This window comes from Psammomys obesus, unplaced genomic scaffold, assembly GCF_907164565.1.
Source record: "Psammomys obesus unplaced genomic scaffold, mPsaObe1.curated_primary_1811, whole genome shotgun sequence".
Lineage (NCBI taxonomy): Eukaryota > Metazoa > Chordata > Mammalia > Rodentia > Muridae > Psammomys > Psammomys obesus.
The window spans coordinates 516,013-536,582 of NW_026596166.1; the positions used below are offsets into that span (position 1 = coordinate 516,013).

General features: G+C 47.3%; 1 pseudogene; it reads left to right on the forward strand.

The window, feature by feature from the left end:
* The first annotated feature begins 10,780 nt into the window (after positions 1-10,780).
* LOC129667726 (L-lactate dehydrogenase A chain-like) lies at positions 10,781-11,787 on the forward strand (annotated as a pseudogene).
* The last annotated feature ends 8,783 nt before the right edge of the window (positions 11,788-20,570 follow it).

A 20,570-nucleotide genomic window follows, 5' to 3' on the forward strand; every position in this document is an offset into this window, starting at 1 on the left:
CAGCTAACAAACAGGGAGGAGGGGAAAACAACACCAACATTGTAGACCTTCTGTATGCACTATAATGAGTGCTTTGGGGCAGGAAGGTACTATGTCACCAGTATAAACAAATAAAAATCTCATTCGGCTAAAAAATAATCTGGGCATATTACACGAAGAATATGTGGAAAGTGTTGAAGGATAAAAGCTGGAGATGTGGCTCAGCTGGTAGAATACTTACCTAGAATACACAAGGCCCCTGGTTCAATCCTTAACACTAAATAAACCAGGCACACTGGCACTTTTAAGCCTCAGGACTTTGGAGGCAGAGGCAAGTTGCCCTCAGCTTACTTAGGAAGTCTGAATCCAGCCTGAGATCATGAAATCCTGTCTCAAAAAAACAAAAACTTGTTTGATAAACCATGGACAGCTTCAGTGTCTGTTTGGTGACAGTTCAAGGCAAAATACTCACTTAGGAGAAGATTCCTCACTAATGATCATCACTGCGGTAGATCCGTTCCAAGAAGACCTCAAGATCATTTTTGCTGAGGGTATGTAATTAGCTGGCTTCAACTACAGATAACACACACAAACACACACATACACACTCACACACCTATACACACATTCACACACAGTCATTTTAATTTTCTTTAGTCACTGTTTTGTTTTGGTCTCATGCCAGATTGTTGTTCCTGCCTCATGCCATGGGAAAAGGACAGGTCATAAGAGAACGTACAAAAATATCAGCTCAGCCATTGGTATGATCTGATATTATTTTGCAGTTTTAATATGAATTTTTAAAGTTTTTTTTTCCCAGGAACCTTGTTAGGCTATCCGTTTTTCGAGGACATTGGCTGAGCCTGAATAAGATACCAGAAAGCACAAGTGGACTCACCAAACTCACAGCGTGTGCATTGTCTGAGGTGTGCGCTGGATGAGGAGAGGAAGTGAGAGCCTCTCCGATTAGTCACTTCTAAGCAGTTTTGTCTCTGTAGGTCCAATCCTACAGGAACAGGGGTCCTCCTATTCTTGTCCCTACCATACTGAGGCCCATCTGCAGGCTGCGCTATGGTGATCGCCATTCCGGGGCCTTTTATCCATAAAGTTCTTTGTTTCTCCAATATATCCAGAGATGGAATGTCTCTTGACACTTCACCTCACCTCCCCCTGAGCCAAAGCCAAAGGACCGTGGAGGTCTGTGCGTCTGGGTGTGCAGAGGTTGGTGCCGTTATACACAGTAGCCCAGAGAGCGGGGACCCACTGTTCTCTATTGCTATTCGCTCTCTACACCCAGTAGGTCTCTCCCTCACCAAAGAATGTGACCCTTTCTTTCCCTCATCTTTCCCGTCTAGGACCAATTCACCAATCACCCTTATGGAGAGGAAGTCGCAAACCCATGGCAAAGCCAGAATTTGAAGTTATTTAGATAACTTAAGATACCACACTCCAAAAGCAGAAAATAACTACTGTTGTTATTATCATGTGTCCCCACGAATGCACATAAGCACGTATGCCTATGTCTAGAGTCCTGGATGGTATTAAATTACAGGAACCACGCAGACAAATAACTGTAGTCAGACGAGACAGACTGACGTGTCTCAGAAAAGTCAGAGGTCTACACATGGCCTGCCCAGCCTCCAGCCCCTCAGCCTGAAGCTGCCTCTTTGTGGTGGTGAGAGACTGAAGGTGTGTCTGCTCACAGCAATGGAGCAAAACAGAGAACAAGACTCAGGCTTGTGCGCCCCTGACTCATCTGTCCCGCCTCTGAGCGGACAGTGTTTAGTCTATCCTTGGAATCTGATTCCTCATCGAGGTGATAATGACCTAAATACCATTCGGGGAGCTTCTACAGCAGCTGCTCAAGCTGGAGGGAATAAAGGTGGTGAGGGCTGTAATGTTATGGGACAAATTAAATAATAAGGATTAGGCATGCAACAGATCTTCTATATGAAAGTGGTTTATAAGGTGGATATAAAGAGAGAGAGAGAAGGGAGAGCAGAACATGATGGGGAGAAAGAGGGAGAGGGGGAAAGAGAGAGAAGGGGGCGCCCCGATAGAGAAAGGGGAGAAGGCCAAGAGAAAAGAGGCCAGGAGCAAGAGAGACCAAGAGAGAAAGGATCAAGAGAGGGACCACAGGGCTGGTTGATCCCTTTAAGGGGCAAGGTAACCACGCCTTCCAGGTGTGGCCACCTGGCTGGGGACACATGTTGACATCATAAGTTGCTAGGCAACCCAGAAACAGGTTTGGTTCCAAAATTCTAACAAGGACTCTGTGGTCCTTTGGTATCTACACGACTGTGTGACTGATGAACAAGCACAAATTTAAAAACCACTGGAACAGAGTGACACACAAAGCGAGGCCTCTGCCTCCCATCGTGGGATCAGCTGGGAGGGCTGGTTCCAAATGAAAGCCTACCTTCCCTATCTATGTTATCTCAGGACACACTCTTAGATAAGGGTGGGTGGGAGGGCCTGGGCATCAAGATAAAAATGACAGCAATCATGATGATAACAATGGAATCTACCTGTTCTGTACACTGTGCTAAGGATTGTTCAAAACACTTGTCAAACATGACGTCCCTTCACCCGGGAGTCCCGTGAAGTATTAAGGATTCTCCACTGTCTAATGAGGATTGATCCTCAGGGGTTTGTGGTAATTATCCCAAGTCTACATTGCTCTGGAAGAGCCAGGATTCAACCCCACATCACCTAACTCCAAAGACCATGGCCTTAACGACTCACTGTTCTAAGGAGGTCCATTATTTTATTTTTTTTTTTAAGATTTTTTTTTTAGATTTATTTATTTATTCTGTATACAATGCATGTTTGCCTGCATGCCAGAAGTGGGCACCAGATTTCATTATAGATGGTTGGGATCCACCAAGTGGTTGCTGGGAATTGAACTCAGGACCTCTGGAAGAGCTCTTAACCTCCGAGCCATCTCTCCCGCCCCCAAGGAAGGCCACTTACAATGGCTTTGTATAGGAACACGACAGAACAAATATCTAGCATCAGGCATTCTCTTCTCAGCAAGTGAGGAAGGAGTGTCACCACTTTTCCTTCATTCATTCTTTTATTAAAGGTTCACCAAGTATCTGTATGTCGATGTCTTAACTTTCTGTTGCTGTAATGAAACACCATGACCAAAAGCAACTTGGGGAGGAAGAGGTTTATTCTATCTATACTTCCACATCATAGTCTATCACAGAAGGGAGTCAAACCAGAAACTCAAAGCAGGAATCTGAAGGCAAGAACTGATACAGAGGCCAAGGAGAAGTGCTGTTTTTACTGGCTTGCCCTGCCCATTTGCTCAGCCAACTTTCTTATGCAACTCAGGACTGCCTGCCCAGGAATGGCACCGTCCACAATGGCCTGGGCCCACCCACAGCAATTATTAAACAAGAAAATGCGTCCCCCTACCCCCCCCAGACATGTCCACAAGCTAATCTGATGGAGGAAATTCCATCAACCCATGGAACAACTGGAAACACCAGTCTCTTCCCAGGTGACTCTGTGTCAAGGTACCAAAACAATCAACCGGAATAGTAGATAACAAATCATTTCATACACAAAAATACCAGGAGAGCTAAGCACCGCAGGGAAGAATAAACCAGGGAAAGGGAAGCTGCTATTCTGATGAATGAAGTCCTCTGAGCTCAGCTCTGAAAGAGTAAGGAACAGAGCCACGATGACAAAATCTAGTAGAATGTCTCGGAGGGTGTGAGGGTGTAGATTTGCCAGGCTTTTGGACCCTCAACCGAGCATCCCTCTTCAGTATGTGGCAAGAAAACAGCATCCTTACTTTGCAGTGAAGGAATCAGAGGCCAGAACTAGGAGGGTTATGCTTCACACCGCTTCACAGAAAAAGCCAAACGGTGAACTTTAGTTACATCAACTTACATGAACTTCTTACTTTTTTTTTCTTTAAAAAATTATGTAATTTTGATCATATTCTCCCCTCCTCCGACTCCTCCCAGATCCTCCCCATCTCCCTACCCACCCAACTTTACATTTTTCTCTCTCAAAAAAAAAGAACATAAAAACAAAAATCAAAACATATCTATATGGAGTTTATTTCTGTTGGCAACTACTCCCAGACTTGAGGCCTGACCTTGAGTGTGGTGTCAATTGCAAATAGCTTCTTGGTTAAGGGTAAGGACCATATGTCTTCTTCCCCTTCTCAGTGCCAAGAAGCTGCTGTCTTGGACCTGTGCAGGCCAGGTCAGCCCCTGTGGGTTCCTATGTGCATACATTCTTGTTGTGTCTGGGAAAGGCTGCTTCCTTGGAGTCACCTGTCACCTCTGGCTATTAGAATCTTTCCACCTCCTCTTCCACATGGATCCCTGAGCCTTAAGAAGGAAAGGCATTTAGCCAGGCATGGTGGAGCACATCTGTAATCCCAACACTCAGGGAGGCAGAGGCAGGCGGATCTCTGTGAGTTCGAGGAAAGCCTGGTCTACAAATCAAGTCCAGGACAGTCAAGGCTACACAGAGAAATCCTGTCTTGAAAAAAAAAAAAAAAAAAAAGGAGGAGAAAAAGGGAGGCATTTGATGAAGACATCCAATTAACAACTGAGTACCTCAAAGTCTGCAATTCTCTGCATATGGTCCTGTTGTGGGTCTCTGTGTTAATTCCCGTTTACTGTAAGAGGAAGATTCAGGCAACCATCAACCTGATCCCTACTTGATCCAAATGATATGTTTATTAATAAGCTCATGACACTTCTACCCTCCAGAAGAAGTCAGTCTCCAGGTGGTGCCAGAAATCCATCTCTCAAATTCTCCCATAGTGGGTCAAAACTTATCAGCCCAGCAGATTAACGGGCCCAGGAACAGGAACCAGGCAAGACTTGAGACTGACTAGGAACTGCCAGAGCTTCTGCAGAAATGGATCTGTCAATAGACCTCTCCCCTCCCCACACACACCCCCAATCAGGAAAACAAAATGAAGAGGCTAGAAATAAGACAGAGAGAAATGGAAGAGTGTTAAAAATGCAGCTGCAACCTGCCTCTCCTGTTAAGGGCTTCTGCCTCTGTGTCAACAAATATGCAACCAATTAATATAATTGCAGAGTTATTTATGGTGCCGAGCAAAGGGCAGCTGTACCCTAAAAGACAAAGTCGGAAGCAGGGTGGGGGCGGAGGACAATTCTTTTTTTTTTTTTTTTTTGGTGTGCAGTTTTGCCCGTTGGGTTTTTCCACAGGGCTCTCCTCCAAGCCCCCACCCCCTCTTCTCACAGATGTTTTGGGAACTTGTGGTGTCCATGTGTCTGGTGGCCAAGGCTCTTTGCAGTCAGTTTGCAGGTGTTCCCGTGGGGGGTGGGGGAAGGAGGGGGAAGCTGAGGGGGGAAAAGCTAAAGGTCTTCTGACTTCAAACTGTGACCTGACATCCAAGACTTTTTCAAGGTCCCTTACCCTGACTGTTCCCCTGTCTTAATCCTCCTCCGCTGACCCTTCCCATAACAACCACCACCACAACTCTCGAGGAGAGATGCTTTCCGCCCGGCCCCGCCATGGGATTGTTTGGAGCAGCAGCTGTGTTCCCATTCAACACCTCCTACAAGACAGGTTTTAATTAGAGTTATTGACGGGTTTGAATTGGCACAATTAGGGCCATCATTAATGGGGTCTCCATGTGTTCTTTTGAACAGTTTGGCCCTTTTTTTTTTTTTTTTTTTTTGTCGCAGGGCAGGAGGGGGTTGCGGCTAATGAAGTTGGAGAGTGTGAATTATCTCAGCAAAAGGGGGGCAAATGGAAACCACCCAGGGGAGGGGAGACTCTCAAAGAGAAGAAAAAGAAAGCAGTTACACATGCTGGACACACCCACATTCTCACACACTTCTTTTTGCGTCTTCCTTTTGTGAGATGGTCCTTTCGGGAGTCCTAGTCAACAAACAAGCATTCCCACCTAACAGCAGCACCCAGAAGCACCAGGCCCCTCTGAGGATTCACTCCTTCCTCTGAGCGTCCCACCCAGACATCCCAGCCAGGAAGTTGCTGATGACAAACCTACAGCCTGGGGATCCTTGGTGTCTGGCAAGTTCCTGTGGAAATGACCTCCCGGGGGTGGCTTTAGTTGATGGCCTTTCTATCAGATCAACTGAGTGGAAATAGAAACGTAAATATGTCAGAGCCCAGCTGTGTAGGAGAAAACAGAGCAATTGAACTGAAATGGGCCTCAGGTGGAGATTCTGGGGGTCACTCACAAGTCACAAAAATTCATTTTATTTTCAGAAGTGAAAATCAGGTTCTGTTCTTCCCAGCATGGTGGGCCAGCAACAGAACAGGCTCCAAAGGTCCTTACTATTTCAGTGCCAGGCTGAGGCGCTATTTTTGCCCCGGTAGTATCCGATTCCTTCATGCCACCTTCACCAGGACTTTTCCCTGATGTACCCAATGCTGGCCTCTGTGCCCTACTTGGGGCAGTCTTGGTATAGAGAAATGGAGGGAACAGTTGGAGGCACTGTGGCCACTCAACCCAATGGGACCCCTAAAATGTGGAGAGACAGACCCCACATTCAAAATGCCTCCCGCTCTGCACACCTTTGAAATTTGGCCTTGTGTAATTCCAAACACCCTTCTGCCACAAACTCTACAAACCACAGGACTGATGTTTAAGAATCCAAGAGGCAATCCATTGTCTCCCAAAAGATTAAATTAACAAGCCCAAAGAAGGCTTGCTTGCCAGCACAGGCAGCATTCTAGGAGTGCTTTGACCCAGTGGCTCAACAGGGGCAGCTTCCCTCCTCCCGGCACACCTGAAGGGCAGAGGCCAAGGATGCTGTCAAACATCCAGAGACTCACAGGACAGTCCTTACAAGAACGAGCTCAGCCAAAATGTCAACAGTGCCAAATACCCAGCTTTAAAGTCATGCACACCTGGGTTCAAACTCCAGGTGTACAATTTCAGCAAGCCAGGATCCTTTCCAGCCCTAGGTTTGCACATCTGCAAAGGTGGATAAGCATTGCGTTTGTACTCAAAGCAGTCTCTGCTGTGCTGAGAATGGTACAAGATTCTTAAAAAAAAAAAAAAAAAAAAAAAGGCCCCATAAAAACCGGGAAGAAGGGTGCATGACTTTAATCCCAGCATTTGGGAAACAGAAGTAGGTGGATCTCTGTGAGTTCGAGATTAGCCTGGTCTACATAAAGAATTTCAGGATGGCCAGGGCTACACAGAAGGACCCTTTCTTTAAAAAAAAAAAAAAAGCCACTTAAAAGGTATGGTGATTGGGTCATCACACATGACATGAAGTCGTCCAGCCCGGAAATTTTATTTGACACCTGGAGCTGTCACCTGCCTCTTTCCTGGGTGTTTGGAGCTGAAGCCCTTAGGAGAACCTTCAGGCCTCCTTGTCTTCAGGGACAGCTGCACGCACAGACCCACAACGCGGGTGCACTGCGGCCTCATTTCCGGTGACAGTGGACTTGAGCAGCCTGCCTCTCCTTTGGAACCGCGCAGCGGGTCCGATGCCAATTAGCTGAGCCTGAAAAATGAGTGTGCTCTCCGCTCTCTGGGGGGGAGACAGGGTGCCCCTAGCCCGGCCTGGGGTTGCTGCCCCGTTCCCCCTATTGTGCCTCCAACAAGGGCGTTTTATTGAAAAGAGCTGAGTGCGTCTAATGCAGTTAACCGTGTCCGCCCCATCGAGCCGTGGGCTGGGGGCAAGGCGCGCAGCTGCCGCCGCCTCACACGCTCGCAACAAAGGAGGGCGCCGTGGAGAATTTGCTCCCCTTTGAACGGCTCATCTGGTTTCCATTTCTGAAAGGTTCCCCAATCTTTGCTTCTACCCAGCCCCCACTCCAGCGCTGCCCCCTCACACACACACCTCGCTTCGCTCCAGCTGTGTCCCTGGGGGAGGGTGCCCCCATGTTCCTGCACCATCACTCCCTCAGGGAGCCCCGTGCATCCCTTTGCAAGGGCTAGGATCAACTGGGCAAACACACCTGGCCTACTGTAGGCCTGAGCCACCTTCCGAGATCTGAAACTCAGTTTCCCCGTCTTTCAGATGCCTTGATGGTTTTCAACCCCAAATTTGTGAGGGGACAAGTTCCTGCAGGGTTTGACAAATGCATAATAAAAAAAAAAGTAAGCAATTTAAAGAGCCTTTAATTTTACAGCCCAACAACACAAACAATCAACTTTACAGAGTATTTTCCCTTAGTCTTCTTTGAGCATAAGAAGTCATGAATAAAATTATCATTGCATAATTGGAGTCACATTGTGTATCTGGTTGTATCTCCTGCTTTTATTTATATTTTTTTTTGTATGTTCATAGTCTTTGAAAATGTGATATTTTTAAGCAGCTGCAAAATGCACCATTATGGGCTTTACCACAACTGTATGGATAAAGGGGTTGGAAGGGGCTGGTCCTGAGAGATGAAGGAGGCTCACCCTGTTCTTTAGGGCAGGCTCACAAAAATGACAGCTGTCTTACTGAGCACTCAGCAAGCGTCGTCGGGAACTCACAGAGATATACCTGCCTCTGCTTCCTGAGTGCTGGGATTAAAGACACGCACTGCTGCTGCCCTGCTTCCCCCGAACCCCCAGGGCTATTACAAAAAAATCGAATCCTCCAGTGGTTTCCCAAATTGACAGCTGGATCTGACTCTGTTTGTCCCTTCCCATCCCTCCCCCCATGTACCCTGTCCCCCTTCACACACACGCACACACTCACACATACCCTGTGTCCATCCTTGTCCAGTCCCAGTCCCTGTCCATAGCCTCCTCCTTCCCCCGCCCCAACTACAAATCAAAGACTTGCATGGCTTCCTAAGACTGTGAAAGAGGGGAAAGGTCATCTTGGCCTTCTCCCCTGCCTGACACCCCCAGGCACCCGTAAGGTAGAAATTTACATTTGAATCATGGCCCCTGTAAACTTGGCAAACTACATACATCTGAGTCCAGTGCCGCATGTGGCAGAGCACAACTGCCTGGCTGTCCATCTTACTGATGGTGTGGTGCCAGTTGAGTCTCCCAGTCCCTCTGTGCCTCGGTTTCTCCACCTACAACACAGGGAGTCTATGAGAGTAAGTAATAACAAGACATGCACAAACCTCCCGACGCTTGCTGAGTGAATGCTCAGTAAAAACAGCTGTCATTTCTGTGAGCCTGCCTTGTAGATGAGCCTCTTCCATCTCTCAGGACCAGCCCCTTCCAACCCTTTATCCATCCACAGTCCTCCTATCTTACACAGAAGGCAAGGCCCTGGGGGACATGCTGGGTGCCCAAAAAACAACCTCCCAGATCTCTACCTGCTGCACAGTCTTTGCTTCTAAACTCAGCATCCCTCCTAACTCAAAGAAGGGGAACTGGGTAGCCATGAGGAGGATACCGTCCCGTCACTCTCCTCTCCTCTCTCACTTTCTTTGGGCCTTCTATTTATTTGTCCGATAAGCAGTCCCATCAACAGCAGCCACCCTTGCCCAAGTCCCCAGTAGATGCTGGACCCTGAAAGCCTTCTTATGACATCTGTGAATTATCAACCCACCAGGTTGCTAAGTACAAAAACTGAATAGGTGCTCACTCAAAGAACTGGTCACGTGGCAGTCTAACCACAAAATCCTCCTCTTCCCAGGACACTGCATCACTAGATTCTGTTATCCATAAAAATGGTTGCAGAGGGCTGAAGAGATGGCTCAGTGGTTAAGAACGCTGGCTGTTCTTCCAAAGGTCCTGAGTTCAATTCCCAGTAACCATATGGTGGCTCATAACCATCTATAGTGAGCTCTGGTGCCCTCTTCTGGTGTGCAGGCACACATGCAGGTAGAATGCTATATAAAAAATAAATAATCCTTTTTTTTAGAAATGAGTTGCAGAATCAGCTTCCCTGGAAAGCATACATCCTGAGGAACCTCACAGAGGGAGGGAGGAATTCAGGTAAGATTGCCAGAGTTAGTAAAGAAAAAAGAATAGGCCATCTACCTGGTAGATTTTTAGTATAAAAATGTATTCTCATGTGACATTTAAGATGTTAGAAATTCTTTATTATGCCAGACCTGGTAACACACACTAATTCCAGAATTCTGAGACCATATGCAGAAGGATCTCTGTGAGCTCAAATCCAGCTCAGTCTGCACAGTGAGTTCCCAGACAGCCAAGGCTACATAGTGGGAAGAAAAAAAAAAATTCTTCATTGCTTATTTGAAATTCCACATAAACTGAGTGCCTTATGTTTTAACTCAGAACCCTAACTTAGTGAGATTCATTATAGTCACCAGACAATAGTAAACACTTCCTAACCACCAGATAACATCCCAATATGTAAGCATCTCTTTTTAAAAACTGGTCATTATACAATGTATTCATGATGCGTAGGGGGAACACACATATGGCTAACTTGGTTATGGAGGTCAGAGGGCAATACTGGGCAGTCATTCTTCTCCTTCCGCCTATCCATGGGTTCCAGGGATTGAACTCAGGTCACCAGGCTTGCACAGCTAGGGCCTTGACCTGCTGAGCCATTTTGTTGGCCCACAATGTCACTTTTTATAGCTCGGGGGTTAAGCAGCTTGCTTACAGTTGGGCTGCACACACCCCCAAGCCTCCTGAAATTGTTACAGAGCCCAGTCAAGTGCTTGAGAATCTGCAATTGAGAGGGAATCTGTGCCAATCCCCTGCCCTGAATTTGAAAAACTGTGAGCAGCACGTGCAGTCCCTCACAAACAATACATCTCTTCTTTTAAGATGCATTAAGATTCTTCTTGCCTCAAAAACTCAAGTGACGGTTCTGGAGCCACTGTCGCCAAGCCCCAACCATGTTGCTACGAACCCAATGGCCCACACCATGCACTAGGGGTCCCAAAAGGTTCAAACTCCAAGATGGCAACCCTCAGGGACCAGCTGATTGTGAATCTTCTTAAGGAAGAGCAGCCCCCCCAGAACACGATCACAGTAGTTGGGGTTGGTGCTGTTGGCAGGGCTTATCCATCAGTATCTTAATGAAGGACTTGGCAGACAAGCTTGCCCTTGTTGACGTCATGGGAGACAAACTGAAGAGAGAGATGATGGACCTCCAGCAGAGCAGCCTTTTTCCTTAGAACACCAAAAATTGTCTCCGGCAAAGACTACAATGTGACTGCAAACTCCAAGCTGGCCATTATGACAGCGGGGACCCAACAGCAAGAGGGAGAGAGGCGACTCAATTTGGTCCAGGGAAATGTGAACATCTTCAAGTTCATCATTCCCAACATTGTGAAGTACAGTCTGAACTGCAAGCTGCTCATTGTTTCCAACCCTGTGGATATCTTGACCTACGTGGCTTGGAAAATAAGTGGTTTTCCCAAAAACCGAGTCATCAGGAGTGGCTGCAATCTGGACTCCACTCAGTTCTGTTTCCTGATGGGGGAAAGGCTGGGAGTTCAGCCTCTAAGCTGTCATGGATGGGTCCTCTGGGAGCACAGAGACTCCAGTGTGCCCATGTGGAGTGGTGTGAATGTTGCCAGCATCTCCCTGAAGAATCTGAACCCCGAGCTGGGCATGAATGCAGACAAGGAGGAGTGGAAGGAGGTTCACAAGCAGGTGATTGACGGCGCCTATGAAGTGATCAAACTGAAGGGTTATACATCTTGGGCCATTGGCCTCTCTGTGGCTGAGAGTACAGTGAAGAATCTTAGGCGAGTGTACCCCATTTCCATCATGATTAAGGGTCTCTATGGAATCAAGGATGATGTCTTCCTCAGTGTCCCTTGTGTCCTGGGACAAAATGGAATCTCGGATGTTTTGAAGGTGACTCTGACCCCTGAAGAAGAGGCCCGCCTGAAGAAGAGTGCAGACAGCTCTGGGGGATCCAGAAAGAGCTGCAGTTCTGAAGTCTCCCCAGGTCCTAGCCCTTCACTGTCCGGGCTGCAGCAGGGTCTCTGTGAAGACCACACACCATCTCCTCCATCTGAGCTGTGGTTAGCACAGTTGTGTGCAGGTGGTCTGCGGGAAACCTCAGCTCCCACAGCTCCTCCCTGATGCTGAGCGGCACTTGTGTAGTGGTAACCTGGTTGGTGTGACAGTCCGCTCTCCCCGAGACACACTGCCAATTGTGTATGACCCTGCTGTGTCACTGTGCTGCGCACCCTCCCCAGACATGCTAGGCCAGCGAGTTCCCAATTAGCCATAACCTGGCTCCAGTGTGTAAGTCCTTCATGCATATCTTGTTCATAAGTGTTCTAAAGAATATTATTTAGTGTATTATATGTCTTAGTGTACATTGCAATATTATGTGAAATAAGATCTGCATATGGATGATGTATCAACTACCCAAGTGTCATGCCAGTGAAAACACCAAATAAACCTTGAACAGTGAAAACAAACAACAACCAAAAAAACTCAAGTGACCACACATGCTGGAGAGGATGTGGAGAAAGGGGAACCCTCCTCCGTTGCTGGTGGGAATGTAAACTTGCACAGCCACTTTTGAAATCAATCTGGAGCTTTCTCAGAAAATTAGGAACAGTGCTACCTCAAGATCCAGCTATAGCACTCCTACGCATATACCCAAAAGATGTTCCACCATGCCACAAGGACATTTGCTCAACTATGTTCATAGCAACTTTATTTGTAAAAGCCAGAATCTGGAAACAACCTAAATGTCCCTCAACTGAGGAATGGATACAGAAATCGTGGTACATTTACACACTGGAATACTACTCAACAATTAAAAACAAGGAAATCATGAAATTTGCAGACAAATGAATGGAACTAGAAAAGATCATCCCAAGTGAGGTAACCTAGAAGGAAAAAGGCACATATGGTTTAAACACTCACTTGTAAGTGGATATTAGTCATATGACATAAGATAAACATAGTAAAATCTATAGTCCTAAAGAAGCTAAACAACAAGGAGGACCCTAGATGCCTAATCCTCATTCAGAAGGGCAAACAGGATAGACATCTGAAATGGGAGAAGACAAGGAATAGGACAGGAGCCTACCACAGAGGGCCTCTGAAAGACTCTACCAGCAGGGTGCTGAAGCAGATGCAGAGACTCACAGCTAAACTTTGGGCAGAGTGTAGGGAATCTTATAGGAGAAGGGGGAGATAGAAAGACCTAGGGGGGGTGGACAGGAGCTCCACAAGGAGACCAACAGAGCCAAAAATCTGGGCCAAGGGGGGCCTTCAGAGACTGATGAATCAACCAAGAACCATGCATGGAGAGGACCCCTTGCTAGACCCCTAGCTCAGATGTAGCCATGGGCAGCTCAGTCTCCATGGGGTACCCTAGTAAGGGGAGCAGGTGCAGTCTCTGGCAGGAACTCAGTTGCCTGCTCTTTGATCATCTCCCCCTGGTGAGGTGACCTTGCTAGGCCAGAGAGAAAGAGGATCCAGATAGTCCTGATGAAACCTGATAAGGCTAGGGTCAGGTAGGGAAGGAGGAATACAGAAGGGACATAGGGGGAAAAGAGGGAGGGAAGGTGAGACAGGGAGCTGATGAGTGAGAGGGCTACAGCCAGGATACAAAGTTAATAAGTTATAATAAATAATAATAATAAAAAAAGATTCTTCTTGCCAAGCCAGGCCCAGTGGCCCACACCTGTGAACCCAGCACTCAGGAAAGCAGCGGTAAGTGGATCTCTGTGAGTTCGAGGCCAGCCTGGTCTACAAAGTGAGTCCAGTTCAGCCAAGACTACACAGAAAAATCTGTCTCAAAAAAACTAAATTAAAAAAAAAAAATCTTCTGGTTATAAGAGATAGAACTCTTACCATAAGCCGACAAGAAGGAATTGATTGTTCCTGTCATCTAAAATCTCCAGGTGATCGTGTGGGTGGGAGCACATCACAGGGGCACTGTCAAGATCTCCCAGTGCTCAAAGGTAGAGCAGTTTGAGCAGCAGAATAAGGTGGCAGTTCCTGGTAACTCAAAGGAAGGGGCTGGGATGTGACTGCCAGAGAGTGCTGGAATAGCACACACAAAGCCCTGGGTTCCATCCCCAGCATCCCATAAACTGGGCATGGAGCCACCTGTTATTCCTCGGAGACGGGAGTAGGAGAACCAGGACCAGGTCCCCCTTGGCTTCACAGGGACTCTGAGGACAGTCTGGGGTAAGTGAGATCCTGTCTTAAGAATAAGAGATAGGTAGGGGCTGGAGAGATGGCTCGGCAGTTAAGAGCACTGGCTGCTCTTCCAGAGGACTTGGGTTTGATTCCCAGAACACACATGGTGGCTCACAGCCATCTGTAACTCCTGATCCAGAGGATCTGACTCCCTCTTCTGGCCTCTACAGGCACCAGGTATGTGTATGCTACACAGATACACAGGCCAGCAAAATACCACAAATATAAAATAAAAAGGAAAAAAAAAAGCTGAGTCCTTATTTACATAAAAACAACTGATCAAATAATATTGCAAAAGAGAAAAATCCTCCATTCAGAAGCATGCCAAATAAAATTAGGAAGCTACCACACCGCCGAAGGGTAGAGTTAAAAATAGGACATTGCAGTTGAGAACGGGATAGACACAGTGGCTTCCTTCCAAACCACAGTATGAACCAGGTTATCGGCAACCTAACATCACAGTGAACAAACTGGACCGAGCCTGAGCCGTGTGACCACGGCCAACATCGCCAGCAAGAGGCCGTGCTGATGTGATGTGGTATGGAGACACCTTTTTTCTCTTATCCCCTTCCAATAGTATTCAACTCCAGTCCAGTTATGTGGGGGAAACATACAAACCTCAACTGAAGAGCCTGCTACAACATTTTCGGCCATTATTTCCCAACACTGTCAAGGTCACCAAAAACAAGGGGAGCCCAAGAAAGTGCCACAGCAAGAGGAACCCAAGGGAGCATGATGAACAGATTGTGTGTGTGGGTCAATCCTGAAGGGGTCCTTGAAACAAAAAAAAAGGACATGGGAGGGGATTCAGAAACCTCAAATAAAAGATGGACTTTGCTTAGTAATGCTATCCCAGCGTCACTTCATTAATTGTGACAATGAAACACACCTAATACGATATATCAATAACAGAAGAAGCTAAGTGTGAAGAGCCTGGGAACTATCTGAGAGGGTTACGCACAAAGCTTGAGGGCTCTTACCCGAAGCAAATCTGGTGGGCAGAATAATAAATTATTTTGGATTTTGTTTTGTTTGTCTTGAGATAGAGTCACTCTGTGCAGCCCTGGCTGGCCTGGAATTCATTAGGTAGACCAGGCTGGCTTTAAACTCACAGTGATCCACCTGCCTCTGCCTCCCGAGTGCTGGGATCGGTGTGGGCTGCCACAAACGGCTAGTCACCTAAGTTTTTACCTTTACTTCAAGGGCGTGGGCCTTACAGAGGGAACAAAAACAGTAATCCTCCTGTAAAAGAATCAAATGAAAATGACCCAGGGAAAGGGACTGAACAGGCTAAGCGGAAGAAACACAGATTTGGTAAAGCCATTTAAACCACGCCTGTGTGTGGTTCAGGAGCCGACTTCGTTCCCCTCTGAGCTACTGGGCCCAGCAAGTGTTCAGAATGAGCATGGCCTCGCCAGACAGGAGAACACAGCTGACCCCACCCAACCCCCCCTGGCATGACGTAGGGCATCTCCTGAGTCTGGCAGTAGCCTCTGTGCTTTACAGTTATGACCTTGGGTTCTCCGGCATTGTCAGAAGGGTATGGGGAGTCCAGCTCACTGTCTTGTGTGAGCCCTGCTTCTCAGCCTGCATTCTCTGCTGGGAGTGAGGACGCAGCTGGCACCACCTAGCCCTCAGAGCATCCATAGCACCCGATCCTAAGGTCCAAAAACTCCTCATAAGCCACCACCAGCCAGAGGGCACACTCCCCCCACTCCTCTCCTGGCTCTCTCCGAAACGCCTTCAAACTCTCTACCTCCAAGTTCTTCTTCCAACTCTCTGAACCATGGCACAGTGACGGTGTCATCTCTCCGGATGTCAATTCCACTGACAATCAGCAGCTGACGACCCAGCCCACTACTGCCCCCAGCTCCTGGATTTCCCTGGGACTCAGTTCACTGTGGGGTTGTGAGACAGGATGCCTTGCCTTTGTCCCCAGAGAGTAACAACAAAACTGAGATGTCAAGAGAAGTCTAAGAAGCGGCCATGAAGCCAGCCCAGAGCTTTACGTAAGCATAGGTGCTGATTCCCGGCACCCACAGAATGGCTCACAACCACCTGTAACTCCAGATCCAAAGAAATCCAACACCTTCTTCTGGACTCAGAAGGCATATGTGTGGTACACAGAGATTCGTGTAAGCGAGACACCCTATACACAAAATAATAAAAAGAATAATATTTTTTTTAAAAGAACACAGTAAGCAGCATCCATAGGGGACAGCCGCTGCAAGAATTTCCTCTTTTACATTCATTACCTTATATTTCAGGCCAGTGGGGCTCTGAGTGTGAAAGCTGCACCCAGTATGGGTTCACTCCCCTCCCACACATCCTGAGCCTCAATCTTGTTTTCCTATGTGGGGATGGCTTTGCAAAAGAGCTTTGAACTACTCATCCGGAAAGATGTTCAAATCCCTGGGTCTCTCTAGACTTGTCTCTCAGCATTCTCTCGAATTCCTCAGTACTGATCTCTCTCCCAGGTCAAGTTGGGGACCTCAGCACTTGCTACCTTCCTCAAGCGGATATGTAGGTCAGATGAGGAAGAAGTGAACGGCAGACCTGTGGGAGGCCCCTTCAGCGTCCACTATCTGTTGGCTCTCTTTGCCCACACGGAGAGCAGACCCAACTCAGTCCCCATGCCATCTGTGCCTGGCAACCTCAACTTCATCTGTCTTTTTTTTTTTTTTTTTTTTTTGGACTGGGTCAAGCACTGAGTGAGGGAAGCTGGAGAGTGTCAGCAGGCATGGAAAGTGCCCCACAGCCCACCTCCTAGGCCCTCATGCCTGGTTCCCAGGCATGCCAAGCTCCAGCACCTCAATGGCTCCTCAACTGCTGCCTCTAATCAGGTCTGGGAGTGGACCACAGGGGAGTTGCAGCTCACTGGCTCATGTGAAAACAGTCCAGGCTGGCCCCGGCAGCTCACACCTGCACACTCCATTCTTCCCTGCTGTTTACACATTGTCATCCTCAATTAATGCTTTCTAAGGAACTGCGGGGACTGATTGCCCCACCACCACACAGGGACCCCATTCGGAGCCCTTGTGTCTGCTAAATTGAGCGTGGGGCCCTGTGATTAAATTAAAGTTTGTGGCTCTGGCCCTTTGCTCACACTCCATCCCTCTCTGCCCTGATTCTGCCTCCTCCTCCTCCTCCTCCTCCTCCTCCTCCTCCTCCTCCTCCTCATCCTCCTCCTCCTCCCCTTCCCCTCCTTCTCATGGCTCTATCTCTCCTTCTACTTTCACTTCTCATCACTGGGCCCCATTGCAGCTTGATAGCAGGAGGTAGACAAGGAGGAAATGGCCTGGTCTATGGGCTGGGAAGAAGAGTAGACATTCATTTAAACTGAAGATAAAAGGAAATGAGGGACCCCTTGGTGAGAAGGCTTTTCAGGAGGAGACAGAGCTGACACTCAGGCATAGATGGGGAAGCTTAGTACAGCGCCTTGGCTGGCTACAGAGGTATCAGCCTCTAAAATCAGCACGGTACACTGCTTAGGAGTTCAGATGGCCACATCAGAAGCGCCTAGGCCTGATTTTCCCTCTGCGCCCACCTTTTTTTTTTTTTTTAAACTCTGGGATCTTAATTTGTTTTTAACTCCTCTGGATTTTAGTTTCTCTGAGCCAGACAGGCAACTCACAGCAGGCAGCAAAGGGCCAGGCATCTTCAGGGAACAAGAAGCAGGTCTTAGTCCTTTCAGAGTTCTACATGGGCTTGATAATCTAGTAGCCATGAGTCCATGGAAACTAAGTGTCTAAAGCCAACAGAGGGCAAAGCGGGGAGTTATGAGCCAGATAAAAGGCATGGCCTATATCTTGGAGCCATGGTTCTCAAACACCACCATGAATCGGAACCCACCCTGAGTATCTTCCAAGCACAGATGCCCTGGTTCTAAGGCCATCTTAGGTGTCTGCTTTTTAAGGACAGACATCACAGGTGGGTACAAGGTGGAGAAAGATAGGCGGGAAGGTGTTGGATGCCACCCTGAGACTTCTTCATAGCGGAAGAAGGTCCTGACATTTGTGTTCAGGAAGGAAAACTGGGGAACCCTTCAAATGCTGGGGGCAGGGCAGAAGCAGAGCCATGGGGGGAGGGGTAGAAATAGATCCATTCGAAAATGGGCAGGATGGTGTCACCTGTTGGACGAGCAAGAGAGAAAAGGGGAGACTAAACCGAAGGGGAGTATTCTGTCAGTCTGTGGCACCAAAGGTGACAGCCGGGGAGTTGGGACAAGAGAAGCAGGGAAGAGCAGGGTGTGCTACAGAGCAGGGTGACAGGAGGAATGACTTCAGCTTTGACCTGGGAGGCTTCCCGTAAGTAGATGGAAATACGCCGTGGAACTCAGTGGAATGTCCTGAGCATAGCTCCACGGGGGACACAGGGGTCAGAGAAGCCTGCCTCTGCTCACCACGCCCTCCTCTCCCTGGGTTGAATATGTGAGGGGCTGATTTCACAGGTCTAGGGAGGACCTGGATCCAGCTAAAGCCAGAAGGTCACTTCTGTTCTCCCTGGGTGGGGAGCAGTGGTAACCAGAACACAGGGTGTGAGCTACAGCTGGCAGCCCTGAAGAAGAGTCACCTAGACAGGGCATGGGGGAGGAAAGAGGAGCTGGAAAGAGGAGGTTTCACTGCTAGAGGGGCAGAAGGAAGATGGCGAAGGCCAAATATTTCGCTGAAAGATGAGGAAGAAAAGACCGGTGAGTATGGTTATTTTTTGCGTGGCAAGAAAGTGTCACACGCTATGAGATGAGAAAAAAAGAAAAGCAAGAAGGGAGAAATGAACTGGGAGGGGGTCAGGTAAATAAAATAAGCAATTCCTTTGGAATTCGAAGGAGGAAAATTAGAAACCAAGGCCCTGTTCCTCTCCATTTTCTTGAAGAAGTGAGAAGCCATGGCCTTTGCCAAGGGTGTAGGAAGGGGGGCTGAGCATAAGGCAACAGCAAGAGACAGCTGTCAGAGAGACTTGGAGTTTACCAAGTCACACCAAGAGCTTAACAGTCTCCCTAAACAAGAGCAAAGTCAACTTTTGAGACCTTATCTCAAAAATTGAAAGTAGAAGAGAAGCCAGATGCGGTGGCCTACACCTGTGATCCCAGCACTCAGGAGGCAGAGGCAGGTGGATCTCTGTGAGTTCGAGGCCAGCCTGGTCTACAAAGTGAGTTCAGGACATATCCAAAGCTACACAGGGAAACCCTGTCACAAAAATAAATAAATAAATAGATAGATAGATAGATAAATAAATAAATAAATAAATGAAATAAAAAAGTAAAAGAGATATGGTGATGTAACTCAGTGATAGAGTAACTGAGTATTTGCCCAGGATGTACAAAACCCTGGATCAACCTCCGGTACACACACACACACACACACACACACACACACACACACACACAAGGGGGAAGGGGTAGTTGGTATCCTAGTTTGGTTTCTGTTGTTGTGGTAAACATGGCTAAAAGGAACCTGGATAACAAAGGGTTTGTCTCAGCTTAATGTCACAGGACAGGCCATCATGGTTGGAAGCCAGGGCAGGGACTGAAACACAAGCCTTTAAGGAACGCTGCTTCCTGGCTTGCTCTCACTGGTTCATGATTAGATGGCTTTCCTGTATACCCAAGAACCACCTTCCTAGGGATGGTGTAACTCACTATCACAGGTCCTCCAAGACTGTCAATCAAGCCAGTTCCTCACAGACATGGCTATGAGCCAACATGAGCAAGGCAATTCTTTGGCTGGGGATCCCCACTTCCCAGGCGACTCTGAGTTGTGACAAGTGGATGATAAAAACTAAACAGTACAGTTGGACTATCCAAGCAGAAAGACTATACTACTCATAAAAGAAAGTGAGACCTTTTGACAGCAATGATTTAGACCAAAACACAGAAGAACATGTGAACTATAGATTTTTGTGCCTGGTTAATTTGACCTTCAAGTTGAAAGGCCACAGAGAAACTTTTTATATGTTCAAGAACTCAGGAATGTTTGCTGTGATCCCTTCCTACAGAACACGCTAGGGAGTTAGCTTCAGAAAATAAATATAACTCAGAAGATGGTTACACAAATACTGGTAACAAACATTAAGCATAATTTAACCATAAACTTTAGAATAAAGTCATGGCCCCGGACAGATGGTTCAGCGGTTAAGAGCACTGGCTGCTCTTGCAGAGGATCTGAGTTCTAGCAATAATAGCTCATTCAAGAGTAATGAGCGAACACACACATGAGATCTCTACACACCACTCCCATTAAGAAGTAGCTCTGAGTAAGGAAATGTACAAAACAAACCTTAACTATTTAATGATACTAGAGAATAAGGAAGCTTCAAAAAAAAATAAGACTGTCCCCAAAAGACTCAGGTATTAATATGACATACACAAGAAACAAACCATATACATCTTCCAATACACATGATATGATGTAGTCCTGAGAGAGAAGTGTGTGTGTGTGTGTGTGTGTGTGTGTGTGTGTGTGTGTGTGTGTGTAGAAAGAGAGAAAGAGAGAGATCTGAAATGGCCCTGACTTTAAAGGAAGTATAGAAGACAGGAAGGCTTGTCAAGCAA